The sequence below is a fragment of the Rattus norvegicus genome, chromosome 5, assembly GCF_036323735.1.
Source record: "Rattus norvegicus strain BN/NHsdMcwi chromosome 5, GRCr8, whole genome shotgun sequence".
NCBI classification, from domain to species: domain Eukaryota; kingdom Metazoa; phylum Chordata; class Mammalia; order Rodentia; family Muridae; genus Rattus; species Rattus norvegicus.
The window spans coordinates 163,202,408-163,211,768 of NC_086023.1; the positions used below are offsets into that span (position 1 = coordinate 163,202,408).

Below are 9,361 nucleotides of genomic sequence, written 5' to 3' on the forward strand. Positions count from 1 at the left end.
TCATCCGATCAGGCAGGTGTGCCCCCGCTCCCGATCGGAACCACTCCCCCAACTCTGTTGCAGGCTGCCTTCCACACAACTGCAGCTGTCAGGAGCGCAGGACCTACTCTGTACAGCTTCTCATCAAGCTTGCTGCCAGTCTATACCAGAAGTGGATGTAGTAGGACACTGCGCCTGGGTTCTGACCCACTTACATCCAAGGTCGTCCGACTAACTTCTCACATTGTGAGACTAATGCATTTTTTAACCATTTGGTCATAGATACTTTCTAGATTGGTCCCTACAATTCATTATGTACACCCGTCCACATCTGCATATGCTGGGGAAAAGAGACTCCAGAATTACCCAAGTCTCTTTAGAGAATATAGCTAAGAAATCAACACTTTTCATGATTATTATGAGTTCTAGGATTCTCAGAAGACTCCTGTCATTCAAAAACTGTTGTGATGATTATGGCAAGTTAAAATGGATTCCAGCTAAGCATGGGAGAGAGAGCTCAGAAACACAATCACAGACTCGGGTGTCTGTCCTTAAATTACAGGGTTCTGAGCCCATGGACACATGTGAAAGGGCATAGGTACATGTTTTCCGTTGTGGTGAGTTTTATTCTTTCCCACATAAGACTGGTACACACACACACACACACACACACACACACACACACACAAAAATAACTTCCACAGCTCACTGATTCTGCATATGTGAATACATTAAACATAATTGTCATTAATAATTCATCTGAGATTAGTTAAGGAAAGAAATAAAAGCCTTTCCTCAGATGCATTTATTTTTTATGATTTATTTTATTTACATTTCAAATATTATCCCCCTTCCCAGTTTTCCCTCCAGAAGCCCCATATACCTTACTCCCTTCTCCCATCCACATGACTTGCTCCCCCTATTGTCCACTCACTCCTCCCTCAGTGGCCTAGCATTCTTCTATCATGTGTCATCAAACCACCAAAGGACAAAAGGGCTCCTTAGCATGTGATACCAAATAAAGCAATCCTCTGTTACATATCCAGCTGAAGCCATGGGTACCCCCTCTGTACACTTTAGTTGGTGGTTTAAGTGCTGAAATATTTGGGGGGTCGTTTGGTTGATATTGTTGTTCTGCCTTTGAGGTTGCAACCCCTATCAGCTCCTACAGTCCTTGTCCTAACTTCCACATTGGGGTCCCAATTCTTGTTCCAATATTTGGCTGTGATTATCCCCATCTGTATTTTTCCGGGACTGATAGAGCCTCTCAGAGCACAGCTATACTGGGCTCCTACCATTAAGCACAGGAAAATACATTCAAATGGATAGCCACATTAAGAGATGACACAAATAAATATAAAGATGTAAAGAAAAACACAAACAGGAGAAGGCTATGATGAAACTGTCCAAGGCCTGAAAGGGAAATGGAAGCAATAAAGAAATCTAACTGCGGCAATGCTAGAAATGGAAAACCTAGGAAAGAGAACAAGAGCTACAGTTGTAAGCATCACAAAGAGAATCCAGGAGATGAAAGAGAGAACCTCAGGTGATCACTGATTGGGTCAGGAAAGAAATAAAGATAGACATTGAAGACTTTCTAGAATTCAGTGTAAATGTGGACATAGCACACCCAGACTTTTGAGGCACTAAGAAAGCAGAGCTAAGAAGAGAGTTCATAGCACTAAATGCCATCATATAGAACTTGGGAGTTCTCACACTAACAAATTAAAAGTCTATCTGAAGGTTCTGTTTAAAAAACAGAAGCAAAAACAACTGGGAGGGATACACAGCAGGAGATAAACAAACTCATGCTCAACAGTCTGAAGATGAAACCTGAAGTGACCATGCATGACAGAAAAAAGGGACGCGATGTGGAGAGAGTGTGAATGACCCACCTTCAAGGAGCTGAAGGGAATGGAAGCCCAAAACAAAGTCCAATGTTGTCAACTAATCCAGAATCCTAGGACTTCCCAAAGTCTACTCTGCCATCTAAAGATCTTACAAAGGTTGGATACAGGCCCACTGAACATGTGTAGAAGAGGACCTACGTTTTTGGTTGCAGTGAAAGAGGATGTGCATAATCATGGAGGAAATTGATGGGAAGAGAATGGGGACACCTGGAGGGTTGAGGGAAGAAGGAGGGAGCCCTCTCTCAAATCGCAGTGGGGGAGTAAGGAAATGAAGAAATATGGGAAAGAGGACCAGGAGATAGGGCAATATTTTAAAGGGAATGATTAAAAATTAATTTGAAATTATTACTCAAATAAATATTAAAATATTGCTGAAAGGATAACCAAGGATATTAAAAATTTCCTTTTTTATGTGGAATCTTCAGTTTTGTTGAGTTTCTGTGTGGCTTTCTCCTTGTGACAATAAGAGCAGTTTAATGCTTCCTACTACTAGTGGTTAAGCTTACATATGGGATGGCAAACTATCCTGATAGCTTATAGAACTGCAGCAAATTTAGGTAATTTCTTTGAGACCTTGTAGCTAATCGTGAGGCACAGTATGTGGTGGCAGAAGTCCATGGTGATATATGGTCCTTGAAGCATGAATTGATCACCTTGTACATGTTGAATATTTCTTTAAATGTTCCTTGACTAATCAAGATTGCACTTTTAAGAAATCTATTTAACTCTGGATCCCATTTTTAAATTGTATTACATGGGGGGGTTTTTTTGGGTTTAACTTCTTGAATTCTTATTATATTTTGCTCTATTTTTTTATATTAGTGCCATATTGGATGTAGGCTTAGGAATGTCCTTTTCCCATTTCTATGGTTGCAAATTTCTCTTACTCAGAGAGTATTTTGCCTTATAGAACATTTTCTGTTTCATGAGGTTTCATTTGCCCATTGTGGATCTTAGACCCTAACAAATTGGTGATGTGTTCAAGAAATTTTTTGCCCTGTGCCAATATGTTTGAGGACCTTTCCCAATTTTTTTCCTGTTAGATTCAGTGTATCTTGTTATACATTAAGACCCTTGAACTATTTGAATATGAGCTTTGAACATGGTGATAAATATGAATCAATTTGGATTGTTAAACATGCAGATCACCAGCCATGATTTGTTGAAGATGCTTTCTTTTTTTCCACTGTATCGTTTTGGCTTCTTTTTTCAAATATCAAGTGTCCACAGTTTTATGGGTTTGTTTCTGGTTCTTTGATTCTATTCCACTGACCTAAGTGTCTGTCTCTGTACCAATACCATGAATTTTTAACCACTATTATTACTCTGTAGTAAGGTTGAGGTCAGATGGTGATTTACCCAGAAGTTCTTTTATTGCCGAAAAATTTGTTTTTGCTATCCTAGGTTTTTTTGTTATTCCATATGAAGTTGAGAACTGCTCTTTCCATGTCTGTGAGGAAGTGAGTTGAGATTCTGATGGGGATTCCATTTAATCTGCAGATTGATTTTGGTAACATGGCTGCTTTTAATATGTGGAGTCTAATGATCTATGAGCATGGGAGATCTATCTCTGGAGGATTTCTTCCATTTCTTTCTTCAGGTACTTAATGCTCTTGTCATACATATCATTGACTTCCTAGGGTAGAGTTATGCAAAGATATTTTACATTATTTGTGACTATTGTTAATGGTGTTGTTTTCCTAATTTTTATCATGGTCCATTTACCCTTTGTATAATGTAAGGCTAATGAGTTGTTTGAGTTAATTTTGTATCCAGTCACTCTGAAGAAGTTATTTATTACCTGTGTGGATTCTCTGGTAGAATTTTGGTGGTGGCTCCTATATACAAGGATAGCGACCACAGATAATGATATGTTGACTGCTGCCTTACAAAATTGTATCCCATTAAACGCTTTTTGTTGTCTAAATGCTCTAGCTGGTGAGGCTGTGGAAAAAGAGGAACATTTCTTCATTGCTGGTAGGATTGCAAACTGGCACAACCACTCTGGAAATTAATCTGGCAGTTCCTCAGAAAATTTGAAATAGTTCTACCTATAGAACTAGCTATACCATTCCTGGGCAAATACATAAAAGATTCTCAAGATACCACAATGGCACATGTCAAATGTGTTCATAGCTGCCTTATTTGTAATAGTCATATGATGGAAACATCCCAGAGGTCCCTTAGCAAAGGAATGGTTGGAGAAAAAGTATTTTTCAACACAATGGAGAACTACTCAGCTATTAAAAATTGGGACATCATGAAATTTGCATGCCAATAAATAAGACTAGAGAATACGCCGAGTGAGGAACCCAGGGACAAAAGAATGTATATCATATGCACTCACTGACAAGCAGATATTAGACAAAAACTTCACAATACACATGATATAACTCATAGATCATATGATATATAAGAAGAAAGGATCAACTATGGATATTTCAATCCCAGTTAAAAGGGGGAAAATAATCACAGGAGGCAAAAGAAAAGAGGGATCAAGCTGAAAGAGGGAGAAGGGAGAGAAATGGGGCAAAAATCAGGTATGGGAGGAGAGGAGAGAAGCCCAGAGGGCCGTGACACTGAATAGATATATGCAACAGTGTTGGAGTGTGGGACAGGGCAAAACTCTAGAAAGTTCCAGACAAAATGGATGTAGGAGGATCCTAGGAACCAGTGGTGATGACCTTAGCCAAAATGTACAACAGCAGGAAGATGGGATATAAATAGAACACGTCCAGTATAAAGAGTTGGCTCCCTTTGTGGAATGGGGGTACCTGATCATCTTCAAAAATCTTGACCAGAATTGTTCAAGTCAAAAGAAATGCAGTGTCAAAGGGGATCCGACACTGAAGAAAAGGCTATCCACTGACTGGCCCAACTTGGGACAAATTCCATGGGCTGGCTTCAAACCATGACACTGTAATTGATGCCATGTTGCTTTTAGAAAGGAGCCTGGCATGACTGTCATCCGAGAGTCTTTACCAGCAGCAGAATGAGATAGATGCAGATACAGCCGTTCATTGAGCTGAAGTCAGGGTCCCATCTGGAATAGTTAGGAGAAGAACTGAAGGAGATGAATGGGATTGTAACACCATAGGAAGAAAAGCAGTATCAACTAACCCAGACCCTCAGAACTCCCAGAAATTAAGCCACAAACTAAAGAGAATATTTGGGCTGGTCCATTTTCCTCAATAAATATGTAAACTATGACTGCCTTTTTTGGCCTCTATGGGAAGCAATTATCTTAATTCTTAGAAACTTGATGCCCCAGCTTTGTGGGATGCTAGCAGGGTGAGGGAGGAGTGGGTGGGTGGATGAGCACTCTCATATGCAAAGGGAAGAGAATTATGCAGTGAAGAATTCATGGAAGGTAGACCAAGGAGGAAGACGACATTTACAAAGTAAATAAATAAAATGATTAATATAAAAAATTAATAAAATGAATAAAAGCAAGAGAAAAAAACACAAAAAACAGAAAGAATCAAAGAACCCATGAGCTCGTTCTTGAGAAAATCTACAAAGATAGACAAATGACCCAACTAGCAGGACAGTTGACCTGGGTCTGGGGTTCCCCTAGGAGAGAATGATGGACAAGAGACTCAAAGAACAGACAGCAAGTCAAGAAGTCTGATCAAGCTGATAATTTTTAATTTTTCTCAGGCAGAAGATATACTGGTAGACGCAAAATGTGCGGAGGGGTTAGATAACCACAAAAGAATGTGCCTGGATCAACGACCAGGTTATTGGCTGGGTAAATCGGCCAATGAAGGAGAACAGTAAGGTGGGCTGCTTAGTGGCCTGAACAGTAGTGCCTGACCATTGGTACTCAGTGACCTGACAACTAGATTTATTCTATCTATTAAATTCAAGCAGAACAGTAGGTGCAGGCATAGATATAGCTGCTTTGATCTAACCTAAGTCTATTGCTTTTTTTTCTAACGTAAGACTAGAATACAATTGCTTTTCAAACTGACAGCTGCTTCCACCATCTTGAGGCTGCTCCCAACTGACAAAACGTTAGCCAAATTAACTAAAAGACAGAGAGACAGTAACCAAATTATGACAATTTTAAATAGGAAAAGAGATACGAACATGGATGCTCATGTAATTCAGAAAGCATTAAGTCTTTCTTCAAAAACCTATATTCCACAAATTTCAAAAAAATAAAGTACATGGATGATTTTTCTAGACAGATAACTATTCCCAAAAATAAATCAAAAACATATAAACTATCTGAGCAGTCTTATAACCCTGAAAGAAATAGAAGGAGTCATTAATATTCTCCCAACCACATGAACAATAAAAATCGTTGGCCAGATGATTTTAGTGCACAATTATAACAAGCTTTCAAAGAAGAGCTAATGGAAATATTTCCATGGATGCAGTGGTGTTTCACTATACAAAAATCTACCAACTAACCTAACAATGGAAAGCAGTTAATGGGAAAGCCAAGAATCTAAGTCAATCCTAGGAAACTAGTCGTCTCATCTGCTTTTCTGTATTCCTCAAGAAGTAGTTTCCAACAGATGTATGGCAAGTAAGTGCAAGCAGGTGAAGAAAAGTGAGACTTCCTTCTATCATCATTATGCAGGCATACATCAGAAGGTATGCCCCACCTTAATGATGTGCACAACCATGCCTTGTTTTGAAATTTACTCTGTGCCAAACTGGCCTAGATCTCAGAATTCTGCTTGCCTCAGATTCCTGTGATTTAATGTATTTAGTACCTTGTCTAGGACTAAACATCTCATGTCCACTATGCCTCATGATCTGGATCAAAAGTGTGTGTCATCTTATGTCAAGATGTGGATCAGAAGCCTGTTTCCTAATGACACAGATTACGTAACAGGTTTTCCCTCCATTATTGTATTGCAGTTTATTCCAAATGTAGATAAAGTTGCCAACAAGGTATAGCCATCACAATAATGCACAATATAAAAAACTGAAAGAAAAACCCCATATAAATATCTAACTAGACACCAAAAATGTGTTTGATGAAATCCAACGTGTCTTAATAATAAGTTTGGAGAGAGAAGAGATACAAGGAGCATACCTAAATAAAATACAGGCAATATACGTCAATTAATACCAAAAATCAAATTAGATGGAGAGAAACTTCAAGCATTTCCACTAAAATCATGTACAAGACAAGGCTGTCCACTCTCCACATACCTCTTCAATATAGTAACTTGAAGTTCTAGAAATATCGATCAGGCAACTAAAGGAGATCAAGGGGATACAATGTACAAAGGAAAAACTCAAAATATAACTTATTCAGATAATAGGAGACCAAAAGTGTAGAAAACTACAGTTGAAAAATATTTTGCCAAAGTGGCTGGATGCACAGTTGACTTGAAAATAGAAGTAGACATCCTCTACTCGAGGCAATAAACAGGATAAAAAGTAAGTTATGCAATAGCCACAAACCAAATAAAGTAAATTCATTTACATCTAATCAAGAAAGTGAAAGCATGTATGACAAGAACTTAGTTTCTGAAGAAGAAAAATTGAGAAAGATGCCAGAAGGTGGAAATATATTCATCTACGTATCTCAAGTGCAAATTGAAAACAACCAAGTCACACTTGTTGAATCATTCCTTTTAATTTACAGAACAATGGGGAAGGAGTTGTTGACCAGAGCACAAGGGACTCAGAATCAGGTGTTATTCAGAAATATGAAACCAGCATTTGATAAGAATTTTTGTTTCTGGATACTCAAAGCACAATTCATATCTGTAGGAATATATGAAGGATAAAGAACGTGCAGTCTCTTTGGCCTAGATTGTCAAGTATACTTTGAAGTATTATTTGCCTAAATTTGTCCATTTGAATTGAATATACAGAATGCTGCCAGTTTCATTGGAAATTTTGAGGGGTATAGTACACATCTTAATTAGTTTCCCTTTGTAATGGATTATTTCTGTCTCCCTGAAAGGATTACACATTATTACATTCTTCTGGCTTCCCCACTTGTCTTCATCTTGTATTATTTGAGGGTGAACCAGTAAAAGATTAATGAAAACTTTCCTACATTGTCACATTTTCAGAGTTTCTCCCAGCACAAATAGTTGACACTCTCTAAAATTTGAACATTGCATGGTTTTAACAAGTTTTTCATGATCAAACAAATTCTCTAATGTAGATCCTCGAGTGTTGCATGTATACACCCTGAATAAAACACATGCCACATTTTTCACAGAAGAAATACTTTCACTACAGAAAGCTGTTCAGATGTTTCCCCTGACCTGATATGAAGTCAGATATTAATGCATATATTATTTTGCTCAGATCCTGCCTATATATATCCTTGGTTAAATTGTAAGAAATAGGTCAAAACTAAAGTATTCACCTCTTCAATACATTCAAAAGGTTTTTCTCCTGTATTTTCTAAAGTAATTTACAATGATATTTCTTCATAAAGGATTGCCTCATTCTCTTCATTTATAAAGATTCTCTAATGTATAAAATCTCTGATGATATCTCAGATTGAAGTTGTGGTAATATATTTGTCACATAAACAATATTTGTGAGTGTTGTCTCATGCATGAATTGTTTGATGAATTATCAGATGGTGCTTCCTGGTAAACCATTTGTCACATTCACTGCATTTGTAAGGTTTCTCTCTTCTATGAATTCTCATATGAATTCTCCAATTGCCTTTTTCATTAAAGTATTTGTCTTGTCACATTCACTGCATTTGTAAGGTTTCTCTCCTGTATGAATTCTCTGATGAATCCTAAGAGAGGATTGATGGCTAAAGCATTTGTCACATTCACTGCATTTGTAATATTTCTCTCCTATATGAATTCTCTTATGAGCACTACGTTTGGATTTTTATGTAAAGAATTTGTGACATTCACTGCATTTGTTTCTCTCCTCTATGAATTCGCTGATGAAGTCTTAGATGGAAATTTTGGTATAGCCTTTGTCACATTTACTACATTTGTAAGGATTTTCTCTTATATGAATTCTCACAGGATTACTGAGATTAAATTTTTAGGTAAAACATTTGTCACATTCACTGCATTTAAAAAGCTTCTCTCCTGTATTAATTCTCTGATGAATTTTAAGATAGCATTTTTGGGTGAAGACTTTGTCACATTGACTACATGTGTAAGGTTCCATTGCTTGATGAATTATCTGCTGACTTTGAAGACTGCATTTCTGAGTAAAACATTTCATTACATTTATTTTTTTTATTAACTTGAGCATTTCTTATCCACATTTCGAGTGCTATTCACTTTCCCGGTTTCAGGGAAACATCCCCCTAACCCCTCCCCCTCCCCTTCTTCATGGGTGTTCCCCTCCCCACCCTCCCCAAATTGCCGCCCTTCCCCCAACAATCTAGTTCACTGGGGGTTCAGTCTTAGCAGGACCCAGGGCTTCCCATTCCACTGGTGCTCTTACTAGGATATTCATTGCTACCTATGAGGTCAGAGTCCAGGGTCAGTCCATGTATAGTCTTTAGGTAG

At 37.9% G+C, this 9,361-nt stretch overlaps 1 pseudogene; it reads right to left on the bottom strand.

Annotated features, from left to right (window-relative positions):
* Positions 1-8: 8 nt before the first annotated feature.
* Positions 9-9,071, bottom strand: Gzfpx-ps1 (gastrula zinc finger protein XlCGF49.1-like, pseudogene 1; annotated as a pseudogene).
* Between the last annotated feature and the right edge of the window lie 290 nt (positions 9,072-9,361).